General features: G+C 37.0%; 1 protein-coding gene and 1 long non-coding RNA gene across 8 annotated transcripts in view; one reads left to right on the forward strand and one right to left on the reverse strand.

The window, feature by feature from the left end:
* LOC149086509 (coiled-coil domain-containing protein AGAP005037-like) overlaps positions 1–19399 on the reverse strand; it is a 758714-nt gene that overhangs the window by 82224 nt on the left and 657091 nt on the right. The gene's annotated exons all lie outside the window — the stretch shown is intronic.
* Positions 7950–18184, forward strand: LOC149086510 (uncharacterized). Its single transcript, XR_016196123.1, has 2 exons — positions 7950–8863; positions 17509–18184. It is a non-coding gene; the product is annotated as an uncharacterized LOC149086510 (long non-coding RNA).

The following is a 19399-nucleotide window of genomic DNA, read 5'->3' on the forward strand; positions in this document are numbered from 1 at the left end:
TAGCAAGCGGGAATGGTTTGAAATGATGACATCATATAATGGGACTATGGACTGTGCTTCAAAAACTGAACGGTTGAATATTCAAGGAATTGGAACCATCGTTGCGAACTTGACGGGAGAAAGATACCCTGATCAACGTGCTGTATGTTCCGAAGCTCAACGGTGAGCTGATGTCTGTGAAACAAATTAAAGCAGCTGGATTTGCTGTTATCTTCTCAGAAAGCGGTGTTCGTGTCCGGAAGGGAAATCAAAGTTTCATCATAGCTCAACTCAACAGCAACGGACAGTATGTAAGTTGTGCCCGAGTGGCATGGTGGGAAGATGCTCGTCTACCATCGTGAAGGTTGTTGTCAGGGTCCCGGGTTCGAACCCAAGGGAGGAAATAAATAAGATATTTTCCCTAGCGAACTCGAGGCGACCGCCGATAGACAACGCCTTCACTTCCAACCCATCTCACTAATGGCAGTAAATTGCAATATAGCGATATGGCCAGAGTTGATGTTTGGTTTAGTAGTAGTATGTAAAGGGTTTCTTTCCTCGTGTAGCTTCATCGTATGCTGCTGAATGTAATGTGAAACTGTGGCATCGAAGGTTGGGTCATCCATCAAACTCAGCTGTAAAAGAACTTGGGTTTCCAGTTGAAGATTCATTTTGCGAAGTCTGAACATTTTCCAAACAGAGCGCTGAACCGATTGGGAAAGGACCAAGGAAAAGAGAAACCGAGCCTATGGTGATGGTGCACACTGATGTTTGTGGCACGATCACTCCAGCGACCCGCGCAGGTGAGAAGTATTTCATCACTTTTATTGATGATCACTCACGATTCATGGAGGTTCGATTGCTGAAAAATAAAAGTGAGGTTCCTACAGAACTGATAAAATTTCTGAAGCTGAATACTTCTGTGAAGAAAATAAGATGTGATAATGCTAGCGAATATGTGAAAGACGAACTTGTTCGTTACACAACAGAAAATGGTATCGCGATTGATCCTGCTGCCCCTTATACTCCAATGTTGAACGGAGTTGCTGAACGAGCGAATCGAACTTTACTGGACAAAGGGCGGGCCCTCATATTGTAACGTTACCAATTGGGCCCCCGTGGAAATCGTCCTTATTCTAGTCATTGTTTTACCTTTGTCTCCCGGATCGACCGGAAGGATCGTGTGTCCGCCGATCGGCCTCCAATTTGTTATGTTTGGTTGCCAGATTCAATATTATAATGTTTACGATATTTCCTTTTCTCATGAAACTATGTAAATTAGATACAAGCTAATACCGCACCTTCAATGTTGTGATTGGTTCTTCAGTGAGGCATTGTGGGAATGCTGCTATATAAAAGCCAGCTAGAGATGTGCTGAGTTACGACTTCCTTGCTTACGACCGAATCAACGATTTAATCAGTAAGGCGTCACGCCCTGTCATGGTGTGAGCTAGATCGTCTCATAAATACAATGAAGTTACAATAGTAGAAGTGTGCCTTAGCACTTAACCGTCTCATCGCACGTAAGGTTTCAACGTCGTCGTGATCCAGTGATCGGTTAGTGGCCAGACCGGCCACCCGTGGACCTTCATCTCCAGTTCCATGTGTAGTGGCTGAGCTTTCATCTCAACGTGTGTGTTTACACCAAAACCGTCTGAAGCTGGTGCTGACGAGTCCTTGGGGCAGACACCTGGGAGTATCCACCGGACGATGTGATAACACGTGAAACCTGGACACGGCGGTGAGATCGATTTATATTACTGTTTCATTGTGACAATGAGAGAAAAGCCTAATTGTGATAACGTTGATTAATGGTTTAACAATATAATTGAATAAATGTTATAGTTCTATCTGAACTTTGTCTATTTCATTGTTGTCATCCACTCGATGGTTACTGGGGGGGGGGGGAAATATTAAAGAACCGGGAGGTAACGAGATTACGATACGTTACATAAATTCTGGGGGCTCGTCCGGGATCGATCACAATAACGTTACAATATTTGCAGCCAACTTGCCAAAACAAATGTGGGGCCAGGGCCAGTCTTAGACCTGGTGGAGCTCAGTGCAAAAAACAGTAGTCAGCGCCCCCCCCCCCCAGGCGCGAATCCAGAGTGATGTGTCAGAGGAGGCATTTTTCGCTAGTCATTACTGTCACAGATTCACTTACCAGACTCTTGGTGTGGTGATCGTCCCCATACCTCCCCCCCCCACACCTCTTGGTTGGATATTAAGGGACGAAGAATTCGGAAAACTTCTAGAATGGGATTACTGCTATTTAATTTGTAAACAAGCATAAAAACCCACCTTGTTTGATTTAATTAATATATTTAAAAACGTTAAAAAAAAAACGTCACACATTTATGCATAACACCAAACATGACCCCCGCTCTGTCCCTTGCGGCTGGGCCATGCTGGAAGAACTCTCCTGACATCCGGGCCCGGCGAGCATCCCCCGGGTCCGTCCCGCCGGGACCCCACTCCATCCCAAGCAGCCACACTCCGGGAAGCTCCCGGAAACCTCAAGAAGGAGCACAGGTGGACCGCCCGCCAGATCTCCGACCCAGCAAAAACATTCCGAGGCCCTCGGCTCCACTAGTCCACGAAAGAACACCCCCGTCCGCCACTCATCGCCCAAAGGAGCAACAGAACGGAACCAAACGTCCGTCCCCCTCCGGCAGCCCACGCCTGTCCATGCCAACACCGCACTCCGTCCCCACCAATCCATCCGCAGATGGACCCGTGGGATCTCGGTTGCCAATCACTCGCTTCAGCTCCTTCGCCACCTGAAAGAAAACATGCATACATGGCACATGGAAGCACTGAACAGAAATGACAGCAAGTGCTTAACATCAAGTGGAAATTGTCAGGAAAGAACATGACAAACATCGCAGTTCTGTTAAATGAGCGGGACAGAAGAGAAAAAAAAAAAATATATATATATACAGTGATATGGTGAAAAATATTCCCATGAAACATCAACACATTTATGCAGGTTACTCATCACAAAGGATCTATGTTCTTCTTGCTTATTTTAATTGTGTTTCATGGTAAAATTCGTGTAGTGCACGCATCACGCACGGGCTATGATAAAAGTGGTTAAATTAAAGTGATATTTCTATGTATGATTTTTTTCTTTCATATTTATAACGATCATGTGTGTGTGAACTTCATATGAAACTATTCCTTTTAGACCCAGTACTAAGAAACGGAAGGGGCAGGCAAACACCAGCTAAAGCACCGGGCCTGCAACTTGGGCAGGCCCGTAACTAATCTGAGGCAACTTGGGCGGTGCAACGAGCCGAATGGGGGGAGGGGCGCTTGTAACTCCTCCTTTTTCTGAGCATAACCATTTCAAGGAGAAACCAAGAAAAGACTGTCCCGAGAAAGCACGCTATGGCCCTTGGGAAGGGGCACGGTCGTCTTGAGAGCATCATAGCCTTCCCCTCCCCCCCCAGGCCAAGTAGTTTTTCTGAGTGGTTTTTCCAGTCATCTCGTGATAGGCGTCAGGATAGTTGAGTGCTGCTTGTGCTGATTTCCTGGTACTAGGGGGGTTCCCAGAATACCAGACAGGCGGTCTGGAAGTCTCTGGGGGTTTCATATAGCATAGCATATCTTTGAAAGAAATTATGAAATCTAGCGCTTAAGCTAAAGAATTTATCGTAGATATCTTTGAGAGTGTACCCGGACTGCATACGTTGCTGTTTTTCGATCATAATATTATACTTTTCAGGAACACCCAGTGTGTAAACTGGTGATACGCTAGTTTCTTCCTTGGAGCAGTAAGAAACGTTGTCTTCCAATGTTTCACGCATCATTTACCGGTGACATCCGGTATGCATAGTCTTAAGCTGGCTTAGTCTTTTTTTTCTTTTGAAGATAGCATATCCTCGATAATGAAAGGTACCGGATTCACCTTGCTCTACTTGGCACATGAAATTCTCGCAATCGTCAAGCCAAACCCCCGGGCGGTCCTGTGCGTAGGAGTTATTCAGAGTGAAGCACCAACGTTTTGCTTGTGTGCCTATTTCCAGGCGTAGGCGAATTGCGAGGTGTAGTATTATCCGAGCAATGTTATACACTATCTACCAATAAGTATTTGGACACCTGTGATAGAAAAGAAAAACTAACTTTATTCAAAATCAATAGTAGGTAGAGCCTCCACGAGAGGCAATTACAGCGTGAACCCTCCGTGGCATACTTTCCACAAGTCCTTGTGTGACGGCTAGTGGTATTTTCTTCCACTCGGCTTGGAGAAGACATGTCAGTTCCTTCACCGATTTTGGACAGGTAGGGCACCCCTTAATTCGGCGATCCAACTCGTCCCAGAGGTTCTCGATAGGGTTCAGGTCTGGGCAAGCCAGTCCATTCGATGAACCCCATTGGCACCATACCAAGCCTTGGTTAACCTCGCAGTATGACAGCTGGCATTGTCGTCCTGGAAGTAACAGGGGTCCACCCCATAAAACTGCCACAACGTAGGAAGTACATTGTCATCCAAAATAGTGCAGTAGGCATCGGCGTTGAGCTTACCATGAATGGGGACTAAGGGTCCCAGTCCATACCAGGAGAAACACCCCCAGACCATAATTCCACCTCCGCCGAACTTGACTGTTGGCACAATGCATTCTGGCAGGAGACGTTCTCCAGGCAGACGCCAGACCCAGACCCTGCCATTCGAACGGTAGAGGGTGAACCTTGATTCATCACCCAAAGAACCCGTTTCCACTGATCTACGGTCCAATTTCGATGTGCTTTGCACCACATTAACCGAGCAACGCGGTTGGACTTTGTGATCAAAGGCTTATGGGCAGCAGCACGACCATGAAAACCAATCAGATGCTGCTGCGTACTTGTATAATCGAATTCCAAGCAATACCGTAAAGAATTGTACACCGTACAAACTGAAGTTTGGATCTGATCAAAGTAATATTTGAGTTTTTGGATGCAGTGCGTACGTATTAACTTCTGCAGCTCTGAGAAAGAAACTGGATGAGAGATCGAAGAAAATTATCTTCGTCGGGTACTCTTCAATGGGATACCGGCTCATGGATCCAGAGACGAAACGTATCACAGTCTCAAGAAATGTAAAATTCAATGAAGAAAAGAAGACCGTCATCAATGACAACATACACGACCCGATCGATGATGCAACCGTGAAAGATAATTTCTCTTTTCAGGAGAGTGATGGCGATCCAACGAAGAAGGAAAGTGACGAAAACGGCCATGCCACACAAGAACGAAGGAGGAGATCCGAAAGAGAAACAAAACAGCTGAACCGGTATCCTGATCCTAAAACCTATATGGCAATGGTTTCTTGTCAAGAAACACTTGAATACAACGATATTCAATCGCTTGTGAAAGAGGAACAGCAACCCTGGGAGCAAGCCATGGAAGAAGAGATGAAATGCATGATCAAGAACGACGTGTGGACTCTGGAGGAAATTTCTAGAGGAAAGCAGGCTATCTCATGCAAGTGGGTCTGCAGAAAGAAACGCGATGGTAAGCACAAAGCTCGGCTTGTAGTTCGCTGCTTCATGCAAAAAGAAGGACTGGATTACAACGAAACATATTCACCAATCATCGATATCTCGGCTTTGCGACTTGTACTCGTGGTGATACTTCAAGAGAACCGACAAGTGTTTGTGTTAGATGTGAAAACCGCGTTCTTGAACGGCGATTTAAATGAAGTGATCTACGTGGATCAACCTCAGGGATACGACGACGACAGTGGCCGGAAGTGCAAACTGAAGAAAAGCGTTTACGGATTGAGACAGAGCCCACGCCAATGGTATCAGAAATTTGTCAACTTCGTGGTCAAAGTAGGTTTCGTTCAATGTATTTCTGAACCGTGTATTTTTATTCGAAATTTTAATGATGCTAAGAAAATTATCATTGCTTTATATGTAGATGATTTGTTAATTGCTGGCTCAGATGATAAGGAGCTTAAAATAATTATTGATATGTTGTCTAAAGAGTTCGAAATGTCAAAATGCGAATTAGCAACAGATTTCTTAGGTATTAATATGGAGGGTTTTTTTTTCAAATTTAAAACGAACAAAACAGAAAATTACAATATACAAATACATAATACAATATACAAATACAAACATATGTTACACGACACAAAACACACACACATATAATACATACACTATGAAGTCCTTCCAGCAGGCCTATATGATTTTAATTACATGATTTTGTCCCTCAGCAACAGCTCTTTCCTTCATTAGATGTATTTTAGTATATAATTAATATGCATTGGTGCAATAATTTATTTCAAAGTACTGCATTAATATCTGTGTTTTTGATCATAATAAAGACATTGTAATCTGTATTTTTATTACTATTTGTGTAATTACTAGAGTAGATGAAGTTCATTATTTTCGGTGCGGTGTAACAAAAACTTTTTTGAAATGATGTTTTGTTACTTTTAGGCACTTGATAGATATTTTTATATCTATTCGAGGTTCTATTTTCATTTTTTACTAACCATTCTTCGTTTTTGATGATAAATTCTGTACATGTAGTTCTGTCTCAGTGTCAATATGTGGCACTGTATGTTTTTGTTTTCTGTTGGAACATTTATTAATTCTCTTAATTTATTGTAAAGATAGTCTAGATTGCGTATGTTTTCATAATATGCTCCTCCCCAGACACATATTCCGTAATTTATATTTGAATAAACCCACGCATAGAAGATATCTTTCAAGAAGTTATTATCAACAATGTATTTAATTTTATAAATCACTCCTGAATACATTCTGAGTTTTTTTTATCATTTTTTCACTATGTATGTTCCATTTTAGGTTATCTTGTATAATTATTCCTAAGTATTCATAATTGAACACTCTACCTATTTCTTCACAATTGCATACTGATATAGTTTGAGATTGGCAGTGAGTGTGCAATTTTACGTGGATTTCTGTACTGTCATTTATATTTCTTGTTTTCGTGCACATAAATTTAGTTTTTTGTGTATTTGTCACGGTGGGAAAAGTAGGACACTTTCCCCCCCCCCTTTGACAAAGAAGTCTGACATAATTTTAACCTAGAATAGTCATGTCAAATAAGTGAAATTTGCTAAATGTAGATTTAATTGTGTTTGTCGTGTGGAAAATAATTATTGAGCTTCTGTCTTCATTTTAATGTGGAAGGCTGAGCTGAATCTCATGGTTGTCTAGTTCCTTTCCTCTTGTGTTATCATTCCGTCTGATATTCATAAAATGCCCGAGATCTGAACCACAGATCGTTTGTATAGAGTGGACACACACTCTTTATGCATCACACTGTATGTGTTTGTCGGAAAATCCTAAATATTAAATGCTTTGCTTTGACATCTCAATCATTTGAGCTCAATACCAAATTCCTTGAATTTTTCTGATTCTTCCTGTAAAATTTTGAGAAATTCCGAGTTAAATTGAACGAGAAACGTGTGTTCTTTTGAATAATATATTCTTTCTTTTGTGAGAGACACACACCTAATGATCCACTGATAATCAAAGATATTATCGCCATCTTGATGAGTCAGTTTTTCTGGTTCCCACACGAACGCGTTCGGTACGTGTAAAAGGAAGATAAGATTCCTTTTCTTTTTTTTTCTTTCTCTCTCACTTGTTCGTAATCTGTTGTATATATTTTTTAAAATGCTTGAAAAGCCGATTTTTCGCCTTTTGCATATTTTGAGTCGATGGTTTTTTTTTTAATAAGGGAAGCAAACATTTTTGTTAATCAAGAGTTAAATAATTTTGAGATCGTGTGAGTATTTCAATTTTAAAAATTTATATATATTTTTTTTCTTTTTCTCTCCACTGTTTTCGATGCTTTGAAAAAAAAAAAAGGCTTGTGTTGTAAAATATTTTGAGGGAGAGAAACTTCTGAAATAATGTTATATGCTTGAAATTATTCTCTGTCATCGAGAAAGTGTTGAATTTGAATTTTTTAAAGAATTTCCTTTGTTTGGATTTAAATTTTTCGGCATGTCGCGAAACAAGAATATTTATATATGATGTCGCATATCGTTGGAAAGCTAATTTTTTTCCCCCACACAATGATGTTAATGTTTTTTCATTTTGATGAATATTTGTGCATTTAATCCGGAAATCTTATATTGAAAATTATTGTTGTCATTATAAACTTTGCTGAAAGCCGTTCATTTTCTTAAATCGACCCCGTATTGAGAGAAGATGTTTTTCTTTTGGTTTCATGTTTGTGTTCGCGCCTCGTGATACAATTGGATAAAATTTTGGATGATGCAGTTTGCGCGACGAATTAGAGGGTGCGCTTTCTCAAGCCCCGCCCATCACTCAATTTACATATTATCACTGAAAAACTTTGGAGGCGTGCAGTTCATCGGGACCAGTTGCACGAGAAAGAGCGGTCCCGCCGTTGAAGAATCCCTCCCACGTAACTTGAAGAGCCCCTGAAACTCAAATCCCAAGTCAAGTCACTCAAAACCCCTATGTAGTTCTGAACTGCCAAAAGTCGTAACATTTTACTTGAAGATGTAAGTTCAAGAAAAACAGCTATAAAAATAACAGTATGAAGCATCGTCTCGTCATATCAGTTGCTCCCAACGGATCCAGGAAGGAAGGTTTACTGTCATGCCAGAAAGATGAAGCCCAGCAGCTGTCTCTTGCAGTCCAGTCCAAGGATGGTACTTCGACCACACTACCCCGAGTGGTAGTACAGATGGAGAACTTTGATGCTCCGACATCGTAAAGTATCTGCACGGACCGTCGCTTCAGCAGATACAGAGGACATAACAGATTCGCCCGTCTAAGGATGACATGAAATAACGAACTGTCCGTACTGAGTGTTCAAGTTAAAGGGAACTGTTCATCGAAATCCGGTTGTCAAGAATGAAGTGGCCTTAATATGGGAGATAGTGAGTAAATTTTCTCTTTCAAATTTTGTTGAGTGGTTGGAAAAAAACAAAACCAAACTGCAGCGATATTTAGTTTCTTGTGTTTTGCACCCAAATAATTTTTAATTTTTCGATAAGTAAAGTAAGGTATTTCAGCATCGTTTTTTTTTTTGGTATTTTGTTTTTGGCTATATGAATTAAGAATTAAAGAACCTAATGTGCATTTAGACCTCTGTGTGTTGACATATTATTTTTTCTTTGTGACTTAATTGTTTGGGTTAAAATGCTGTAGTACATATTTATTCAGGAGAATTAATTACTCACCGACACACAAAGGGTTGTTGCGGACACGGTAACAACTCAAAAATGGTACCCCACTAATATGATCACTAGGCCAAAAGTATTTTTTCTTGGAGTACTGTCAACTTAAATAGTGCTCAACAAATTTAGCACCACAACATAATTGGTGCCGTGAAAAGCAACCATCATCACACGGGTGCCATGAAGAAATCAGAAAAAAAGTCAATCATCACATATTTATTTTTAATTTGTGTTTAATTAGCCAGTGATTTATTTTTGTTAGGTCTTTCTCTGTTCTTTTCACCAAACTATCTGTTTCTGTATCCTCAACATATAAAACTGTGTCATCTGCAAAAGATATAATGTTACCATTTAGATTTAGTTTACTCAGTTCATTTATGTAAATTAAAAATAGTATCGGCCCTAAGACCAAGCCCTGTGGGTCGCCTTTTTTAACTTCTTGAAAATTGCTAATTTTTTTCTCTATTATGACAGCTTGTCGTCTAGTGTAGTAGTATGATTTAAACCATTCTAACATATTTCCTCTTATACCGGCTGAATATAATTTCTCTGTTAGAATGTTTAGGTCCACATAATCAAATGCTCGTTTTAGGTCCAAAAAAACTATTATTGAATTTTTATGTTTTGTTCAATAATATAATTATTAAATAATAATTATATTATTAAACAAATTATATAATATATAATAATTTAATAATATTGTTTCAATTATTTTAGAATTGCCATTTTTGTATTTTTGTTTTTTTGGAATCCATATTGATTGGCTGAAAAGAATTTTTGATGATTCAGGAAATTGAGCAGTTGGTATCTCATACACTTTTCTAGAATTTTTTAGAAAATCGGGAGAATCGAGATAGGTCTATAGTTGTTAGTATCATTGGAATCTCCAGTTTTAAATATAGGATGCACGAGGGAATTTTTTAGTTCAGAATAAAATACGCCATTTGTTATTGAGGAATCCACTAAATCCTTTAATACATCTATATGGTAGTGAGAGATAATTTTCATTATTTTAGGTGTAATTCGATCGTAGCCACTTGCTTTATTTTCTTTAATTTCTGCCACAATTTGTCTCAGTATATGACTTTCAGTTTCGAGGTACAACATGGAATTTATTGATGTGTTTGAGGAACCTTCTTGTTCTATACAAATACAATTATCTGCGTTTCCCTCATCATCATTTATATTTCTTGTGATAAATTCTTCATTAAATTTATTTGCAAGGTCTGTTGGATTTTCAAAATTTGGTAACATATTTTTTTTCATATCTTTATTTAATATATTTCTTCTAATAAATTGCCATTGCAATCGTTTATTCTTTTCACAAGCGTTAAAATTCCTCTGGAAGTATTCTTGTTTTACCTTTTTTATATACATTTTCAAATTTTTATTATAACTTTTGTACTCGTTCTCATATAAGGTTATGTGTGGATTTTTTTTATGTTTTTTATGTAGCTTTTCCTTCAGGTTTATTCTGTCAAGTATTTCCTTAGTTATCCATTGTTTTTTATTTTTCTTAGGGTAATTTTTTGAAACTTTAGTCCAGAGATTAGTATTTAATGTTATTATATCCAAGAGATGTCTTTATTTATTTTGTACTGAATCATTTTCTCGTATGCAATTGAAATTTATTTTTGATAGGAATTGTTCAAACCTTATATAATCTATTTTCGTTATTTCATCATTTTCATCGTTCAAATTCTCTTCCTGTTTTTCAAGGAAGGTTATATTTCCTAATATTGGGTAGTGGTCAGTGATATTAGTGTTAAATACTGTGAAGTTTTGTGAAGTATTTCCTCCTGTTCTATAAAAGACGTGATCTATGCATGTGTGACTTTCCTTTGTTTCTCGTGTTATTTTTTTGTGTAGTGGTTCGAATCCATTTAAGGCCATTATGTCTAAATATTGTGATGTTCCATTAGTTTTACTATATAGATCAATGTTGATATCGCCAACAATTAATATGTTGCTTTTCAATTTTTTCATATTGATTTCTAATTCTTCATTAAATTGTGTAATTGTGTATGCGTGTGAACGATACAAGAGCAAAATATTAACGTCATATTTTGTGAGGTGAACAAATCTTCTGCTGTAGTGAAATTAGTATGTTTTTTTTGTGTTGATTTAATTTTTTTATTTATATACATAATTACTCCCCCTGATCTATTGTAACTTCTAGAATTTCTGTAACAGTAATAATTATTGAGATGTTCATAATTTGATATATAGTAATGGAATTCTTCATTCTCATCTATCCATATTTCACTTAAACAAATTATGTCAATTTTTTTATCTAGTGTTCTTAGAAAAATCAAAAGATTGTTAAAGTTCGTTCTAAGGCTCTGTATGTTGATTATTAAAAATGTAAGTGTTCTATTTCTTATGTTATGACACCTTATCACCTTTCTCACTTCTTGAATTTCTTCCAGAGGCCGTTGATCCTCTATCATATCTGTTTCATCAGTTTCTTCAATTTCCATTGTCATTTGAGATTGGGTTCAGTCTCTGTAGTTGATTTTCTGCATATATTCTTAGTGTTTTTGATTTCTCACCTCTCCGAAGGAAAATCTTTCCATCTTTTGCCCAAGCGAATTTATAACCAAGTCTGTTTTTGGCTTGCCTTGCTTCGTAGAACAGTTTCTTATTTTCTGGTGCGAGTTGTTCATTGATGATCATCCTGAAAATCTGGATTTATTTTGTCAGCTGTTAGACTATCTTGTCACTTGGCTTTTTCCATCCAGAGATTCCTTGACCTTTCATTATGGAACCTAACAATGATTGGCTTTGGTTTACTAGTGTTTCTCGAAGGCACTCTGTGGGCTTTTTCTATCTCTGTTGTTTCTTGTATTCCCAGGATTGTTTTCATTGTGTTCATTATTTCATTTATATTTTCTTGCTTTGTTTCTGGGATTCCATTTATCTCTATATTATTTCTCCTACTTCTTGTTTCCATATCATTCATTCTTTGTCTCAAATCCCTTACTTCCATTCTTAACCTTTCATTTTCTATTTTTGTTTTTTTAACATCAGAATTAATCTGTTCAACTGTTTTTTGAACATTTTCAATTTTTTTCCTACATCCTCCATTGATTTTGATTGGAATTCTATTGCTTTCACAACCTCCTGGACCTCTTTGGTAAGTTGATCTTGTTTTTGAGTGATTTTATTTACTGCTAGATCCATGGTCTTTTGCATTTGATATTTAAATGCCTCAAGCATTTTCTGCATTTTTTCCATTGGTTCATCCATATCCTCTTCATCTCCAGAAGCCCAACATGCCTGTTTCCTGCCTGTTTCATCTCTAGTAGCACTTTTCAGTTCATTTTTACAGTCTTTGCACCTATATTCCTCTTTTTTTTCTTTGCCATCTTCCTAAAGCTAGATTCTGTCGTTCCAACACACTTCGGATGAAAAAACCTTCCACACCGCACACAACAGAAAAACTCACTCTTGTCATATACGGGATCCTTGCAGGTTTTACATTCATCCATATTTATTTGTAGTTTGTTACAAGCTCAGTGTAAAAAATTTTCTCCGAGACACTTTAAGATTTGATCTTTTAGTACCTATTTTGTATCACAGATGGCAGCTCTATCATCACCCTTTTCTTTCCTCACTTTTTCGTCAATATCTTTTAATTAACTTTTTTTAGATTTTACTTACATCTAACGTGCTTAATTTAACATTTTGTACTCATACTAACATTATTTTATGAATATCTCTCACCTCTGTGTTCAGTACTTCCAAATTTTACGATATTTAATGTTTATTTGCGGAGCTTGTTGTAGACGCGTGTTTACAAACATTACGGTGTGTTGCCACGTTCTTCTCTTCTGATTGTTTATATCTTGATCAGAAATCCTATATTTTAAGATTGTTACAGAAATTTAATATGAATGAATGCAAACCTAGTGCTGTTCCAATGGAACCGAAATCAACATCTGCTAATTTCATTAGTGGGAATTTGTTCGAAGGACCGTACAGGGAACTCATAGGTTCTCTGTTGTACCTGGCTCACGTTACTCGACCCGATATTCTGTTTGCTGTCAATTGTTTGAGTCAGCTCCAAGAGCATCCAACTGACATTGCTTTTAGTGCCTTGAAAAGGGTCCTCAGGTATTTAAATGGAATGGTTGACATGAAAATGAAATATAAAAGAAATGATTCTCATTCCGAAATTAGCCGCCTGGCAGTCGAGTGGTTAGGGAACTAGCTTCTCACTGTGCAGGTCTGGGTTCGAATCCTGGTTCGGGCATGGATGCTTACTAACACTTACAAATTCCCTGGACGGATCATGCTGATCCTTTGGGAATACGTGAGGATCACGTTATTTATTTCTTATTAAATTGTCAGTGTATGTCGATGCAGATTGGGGAGCAAATCCTAATGATAGAAAATCAGAGTTTCAGGTAATATTATTATGATAAATGACTGTCCTATATCATGGTCGTGCAAGAAGCAAAATTGTATTGTTTTGTCTTCTACCGAAGCAGAAGTTATAGCTATGGTAGAAGCAATTCAAGATCTTTTGTGGTTTAAGAACGTATCTTGTGAAATAATTAATGTTGAAAATTTTGTTGTATATGAAGATAATCAATCTTGCATTAAATGTGTTACAAATGAGAATAGTCATGATAGCTAAAGCACTTGGACACTAAGCTCAAGTTTTTACATGATGTTATCAAAGAAAATAATATTCAAATTGAATACGTTTGTAGCAAATTGCTGATACGCTCACGAAAGCATTGCCCAAATTTGTATTGTCTGAAGTTATGCATTTGTGTTGCCTGAAAATGTGCGATTAAGGGTGGGTGTTAGAAATGTAATCGCACTAGTTTTTGTTATATATGTATGTGTATAGATGATGCTGCATGTCCATGAACCGGTCATTTCTAGTTATCTGCATAGGTGCGTGTGTGCTTGTATATTGTGTCCTCTCTTGTATAATAAATAGTCTTCTTCCTGACATCGACTCGTTTGCACCTCTCTCTTTAACACTTTTGATGGGCCCCGGGCAATGCGATTTTTCCGAGGCCCCCCATTTACCTAAAAATACTTGCCTTCTAACTTGCATACTTACTCTCGAAAATTTTAACCAGATGCAATTGCCACAAGGCTCTCCTGGCACTTTCCCCGAGGGGTGGCCAGTTGGTCCCATGCATCGATAAGGCACAGAGTAAGTCAAGTTATACAGATCTGTGGGTATACTTGCATATGGATCATAAGTAGATCAACTATGTAGTTTGATCCATCATAGAAGCAAAAGAAATGCTACCAGATCTAGATTGCAAATGAGACTTCGGAAATATATCAGAAAGTAAAGGTACCGATGATGGTAAAAAACTAAGGTACAGTAGAGTCTCAATAATTTGAGACCTAAAAGTTTGAGGTTCCAAATAATAAAGGTATGCAGGAATTTTTCGAAATTCTTTCTCAAAAAGCCATGTGACTCTGTTTTACTCCAAAAAACACAGTTTTTGTTTTTCTTTTATTTTTTCATTTTTGTTTCATTTTTTTTCTAGGAATGTCACTAGTTTTAGTTTGAAGAGGACTCGCACCGTATTTCCGTCCATGACTAAGGGGGGTTTTGATCCCTATGACGAGGTCTTCAATGGAACCTCAAGCCAGAATCTTCTAGAGGTTCCTCCACAGCGGTGTTTCTCAACCACTGGGCCCTGACATTATTCATACCGGATCGTGAGTGGTTAGCCGTTTCATTTCTCCTCATTCATTTTCCGTTGTCGTGTGCTTGACCGGGCATTTGAATCACAAAAATGAATGAAATCGGGCCGCAAGGCTTGAAAACGTTGAGAACCACTGCTCTACAGTGAATTTATAGTGTAAAAAAATATTTTCATATTGGATTCCCAGTGCTAGAGCTTCTGTTACTGAGAGGAAACAGATCTTGGCAGCCCTAATATGATGAATTAAGCCTGATGAATCAAGAATTAGAAAGATAAGAGTGAGTACGAACACGTAGCTCCAAAGGAAACAAGTCAATTGATACATTCAATGAACAGATATATGAGAAATGCTACGCATATGGTCACCCTTGAGAGAATTGGCAATATCCGGTATTCTCAGCAAAAAAGAAAGAAAACTAAACGTGAAGAAACCTTGGAAGTAAAAATTATTCGTCTTTAAACCAGTGGTTCTTAACTATGGGTGGCCACATCAAGGGGTGTGGGTAAGCATTTTCGGAGGTGCGAGATGGGAAAAAATATTAAATGTTGACTGACTATTCAGGAAAATTGAAATTATGATAAAAATTGAAGTTTTAGATTCTTAAAAAAAGCTTGAATTATACAGATATTTTGACACCTTATTTTTCAATTTTCACTTGTAGAAATAGAGCACTTGGAATTTATGTTATTAAGAAATGAGTAAAAGAATAAATCATTGAACATGAAATTTGAGTTTCTTTTTTGATTAGCGTTTGTAAATGAGAACACTGAGAAAAAACACCATTAATACTGAAAATATTTCTGTTTACATAAACTGACAGATAACACTCCTTTTCCTATTTTATGCTGGTTTTTTCCGAACTTTTCTCCAATTTTTGAATTCTAATAACACAGTGAATATTGCACTTAAAGACATTGCATTTTTTTGTGACCTCAGGAGAAGCAGAGCAACAACTTTCTAATCAGAAATTAAAGGACAGGGACTGTATAATAATTTAGATTTTTTATTTATTGACACTGTATTTTAGCAGTCGAGACTTCACAGTCGAAATCATACCTGTAGGATGAACAGTTGAGATAAAAAGCTGCATTTGTGTGTGTGGACTCATAGGACACCCTGTACTGGCTGGAATCAATAAGGGAAAAATAGGGCCGTATTTATGTTTTTGCCGCCTGTGGGCTATAAAAATTTTGCTGCCCTCCCCCATTTCAGTCTAACTTCTACCCCCCTCCCATGTCATTATGCCATTACTAATAAGTCATAAACGAAAAAAAGACAAAAGTGGTACTGTATATAGTTGCACCTAAATTTTACTTTTCTGCCCTGTTTTGATCCTATTCTGATCAATAATGATTGCCATGTAATGGGAGGGGTTGCTCAACCTCCAGCCCGCAGGCGTCTACACATCAATGAAAAACACTCATAGATTTATTTCTAATGTATGGTGCATACATTCAAATATGAAAGTGTCTCAGCAACAAAATCAATAATGCATTACATAATATCTATACATATTATCTTTAACCACACCTCCTTAAGTATATTTTGAGATTCTTTTTAAAAAAATTTTTGTGGACCAATTAAAACTCTAGACGGGCCCACCAGTGGTTCGTGCACTTGTGTGATTTAAATTCTTGCATTACTTGAATGTACAGAGTGTCCCACAATCGCCTCATGATTTTCAAAATGGGAATAGTAAGAAAACTGAGACAAATTTCCAAATTGCGGAATGTAAATGGGCGAAGTCAGGAATCTCGGCTATGTCATTCATGTTTCAATGGATATTGTATACTTATTCAAATAAAATAAAAAATTAACTTTTTATATATGGACGACTTGTGCCCAAAAACCGAATTAAAAAGTTTTTGCCCTGTCTCTTCTGATGCCAACAAAGAAATTTCCACGTTTCTAAGTGCAATATTCGCAGAGATATCTGATTTTTGAATACAAATATCTCAGTAAATACTTAGAAACAAGAAAATTCTTATTAATTAAACTGCTTTTGTTCCTTTCATTTTGTTCTTTTCCCTATGATACTTTTATATTGAAATCTACGTAATAAAAATATAAAAGTAGAATAGATCCCGCGGTTCTCAACCTTTCTTGACAGACGGAGCCCTTTCTGGTAAATAATTTCTATGGTGGAGCCCCATAGGCCTATTTTTTATTTATTCATCATGGTTACTAATTTATTTTTATTATTCCAGTTATTAATAAGTATTCAAAAATATTAATAATAATTATTTTTTTAGTTTACTGGGGTTTTTTTCCCTCGAGCGGATGCGGAGCCCCTGGGAGTTCACATGGAGCCCTTAGAGCTCCGGGGAGCACAGGTTGAGAATCGCTAGTATAGATTATGTAAAAAATTCTTTGAAAAGTTAATTTTGTATTTAAAAGGTTAGAATAATACGTTTTATAGATTTTTTCTGTTACACAGAATTCAATTCTTGTGAAAATTTTTTACATGATATTCAAAAATGACCCCCGTCTAAAATCAGTGACCATTTTTGGTCCAAAATTTGGCCATGTCGACCAAATCTGGAAATGCGGAGAAGCTGTGAAGGACGAGAGTGATGAACAAGAGAATATCCGAGATATGCCTCCTCTTGCCACTTCGGGAGAACAGTCTCGTAGTAATAATGATCAGTTTTGTTTTTCAGGTTCTCACACTGATGTTGACAACCGACCTGGAGCGGAGGATCGGTCACACACGGCTGAGGACAAGACGGCTGGAGATGAGACTGGTGATGTTGTGTCATCGGGTGTCGAGCCAACGCTACCTGCCCACCCTGTGCTTCGTAGGTCCACTCGAAAAAGAAAACCTCCGGACCAACTTGGATTATGAAGGCAACATTTGCAATGCTAAGAAAGGGAGGAGATGTTATGTATGTGGTTATATTATTGTCAGACAGATGGCGCACATGTCATTGTATCGTATTACGGCTATTGGACGTTTAGGCAGTTCGTGCCGCGTTGTTGTTACGATAGCATCTATGTAATCGTGTGTCCGTTATCATCATGTATTTGCGTATGTCTGTAACCGAATTATTGTAATTAACTGTACCATTAAACAAAATAGGAAACAGTTTCCAAAACTTGCTCATCAGTTTCCAGACAATATATTAAAATTTCAATTCTACAGGTCTGAATACTCAAATTTATTATATTAAATTGATTCTAAATCCAAATTAATGTGGGATTTACTGAGTGGTAATTAATTTTTTTATTAAAATTGAAAACGAAATTAGCAATAATTAATATATATTTTATTGTGGTCTTTGTTGCTATACTTCATTGTGCATATTTTTTTTATTGCGGTACGTGTAGTTTAATACAGTACCGCATTTCTTGGAATAATCACCACATAAACGTATGCGTCGCTGCATCGGGAAAAAAAGAGCCATCGATATATGACATTTTGTTTATGAACTTAACATAAGGCCTCACATCCGTCGCACATTTCTGAAATAAAATTTATTAAACGCTTATTTTTTATTAAGGAACTACTTGCTAAATGCTCAGTAATGAATATCAAATGCTTGTCAATTTTAAAAATGATATTCGGTTAATTGACAGTTCAATATTATGTGATGCAGTAGGCCAATATCTTGGAAATTGTGTTTTTTGAAACGAAAATTAACATAAGCGTCGCATCTCTCTCAATGTCCAGTCTCTAAAATCATGTTTTTCAAAATGTAGACAACGCAATGCTCGTTCCATGAAATAAGGGGATTAATATAACATAACAATTAAAATACTGCATATAAGTAAAAGGCAGTATGTCCATTTTTGTCAATATTGAGATAACGCTATTAATTTGATGTATTTTCGTTAGACTATACACATAGAAGGGGGTGCAAGTGCCCCTCATCCATTTTGGAGCAGAAATTTTGAAAATGGAGCAGAACTAAAAAGTAACTGTATCTGCAATATAAGGAGTAATTTTTCTGTGAAATGCCAAAAGTTTTGATGAAAATGGTTGGAACTAATAATTCTAAATAAATTTCCTTCACAAATTATAGTCCATTTAAATTTTTCTGAGTATCTTATCTGTCACTACTAAAACATGAATTACTGAAATGACGAATAAAAATTATTAGACTCTTTTCAAATTAAGCACCATGAATGCATACTGAAAACCTAGGCAGCAAAAGAATTTCTGCTGCTTGAACATCTAAATCTTATTCATCCTGATATGGCAAAAAAAATACTTGCAGAATATAATAAGGTTTCCAGGAAAAAAAGTAAGCTTCTCACAGAATTTAAATAAATGATTAAATTTAAAAGTGAAATGCAAAAAACTAGAAAAATATAAATACCTTATTTACTTAAACAATTTCTCAACATAATAGCATGTTAATAAATTAAAAATGTTTTCTTTTTCTGCTCTTTTCTGAGCCTGAAACCTGTTACAATATTTCCTATATGAATCACAAGTCACTTTCAAAAATTGAGCATCTTTTTTTCATCAATTTTTCATGCCCTTGAACATAAGATTTTGTGTGTCTTATTCTTTTAAAGCATTGGATGGACAGATTTTTCACTGTTCAA

The sequence above is a fragment of the Pholcus phalangioides genome, unplaced genomic scaffold (genome assembly GCF_987345545.1).
Source record: "Pholcus phalangioides strain wild (caught in Gottingen) unplaced genomic scaffold, Ppha-v1.0 ptg000004l_1, whole genome shotgun sequence".
NCBI classification, from domain to species: domain Eukaryota; kingdom Metazoa; phylum Arthropoda; class Arachnida; order Araneae; family Pholcidae; genus Pholcus; species Pholcus phalangioides.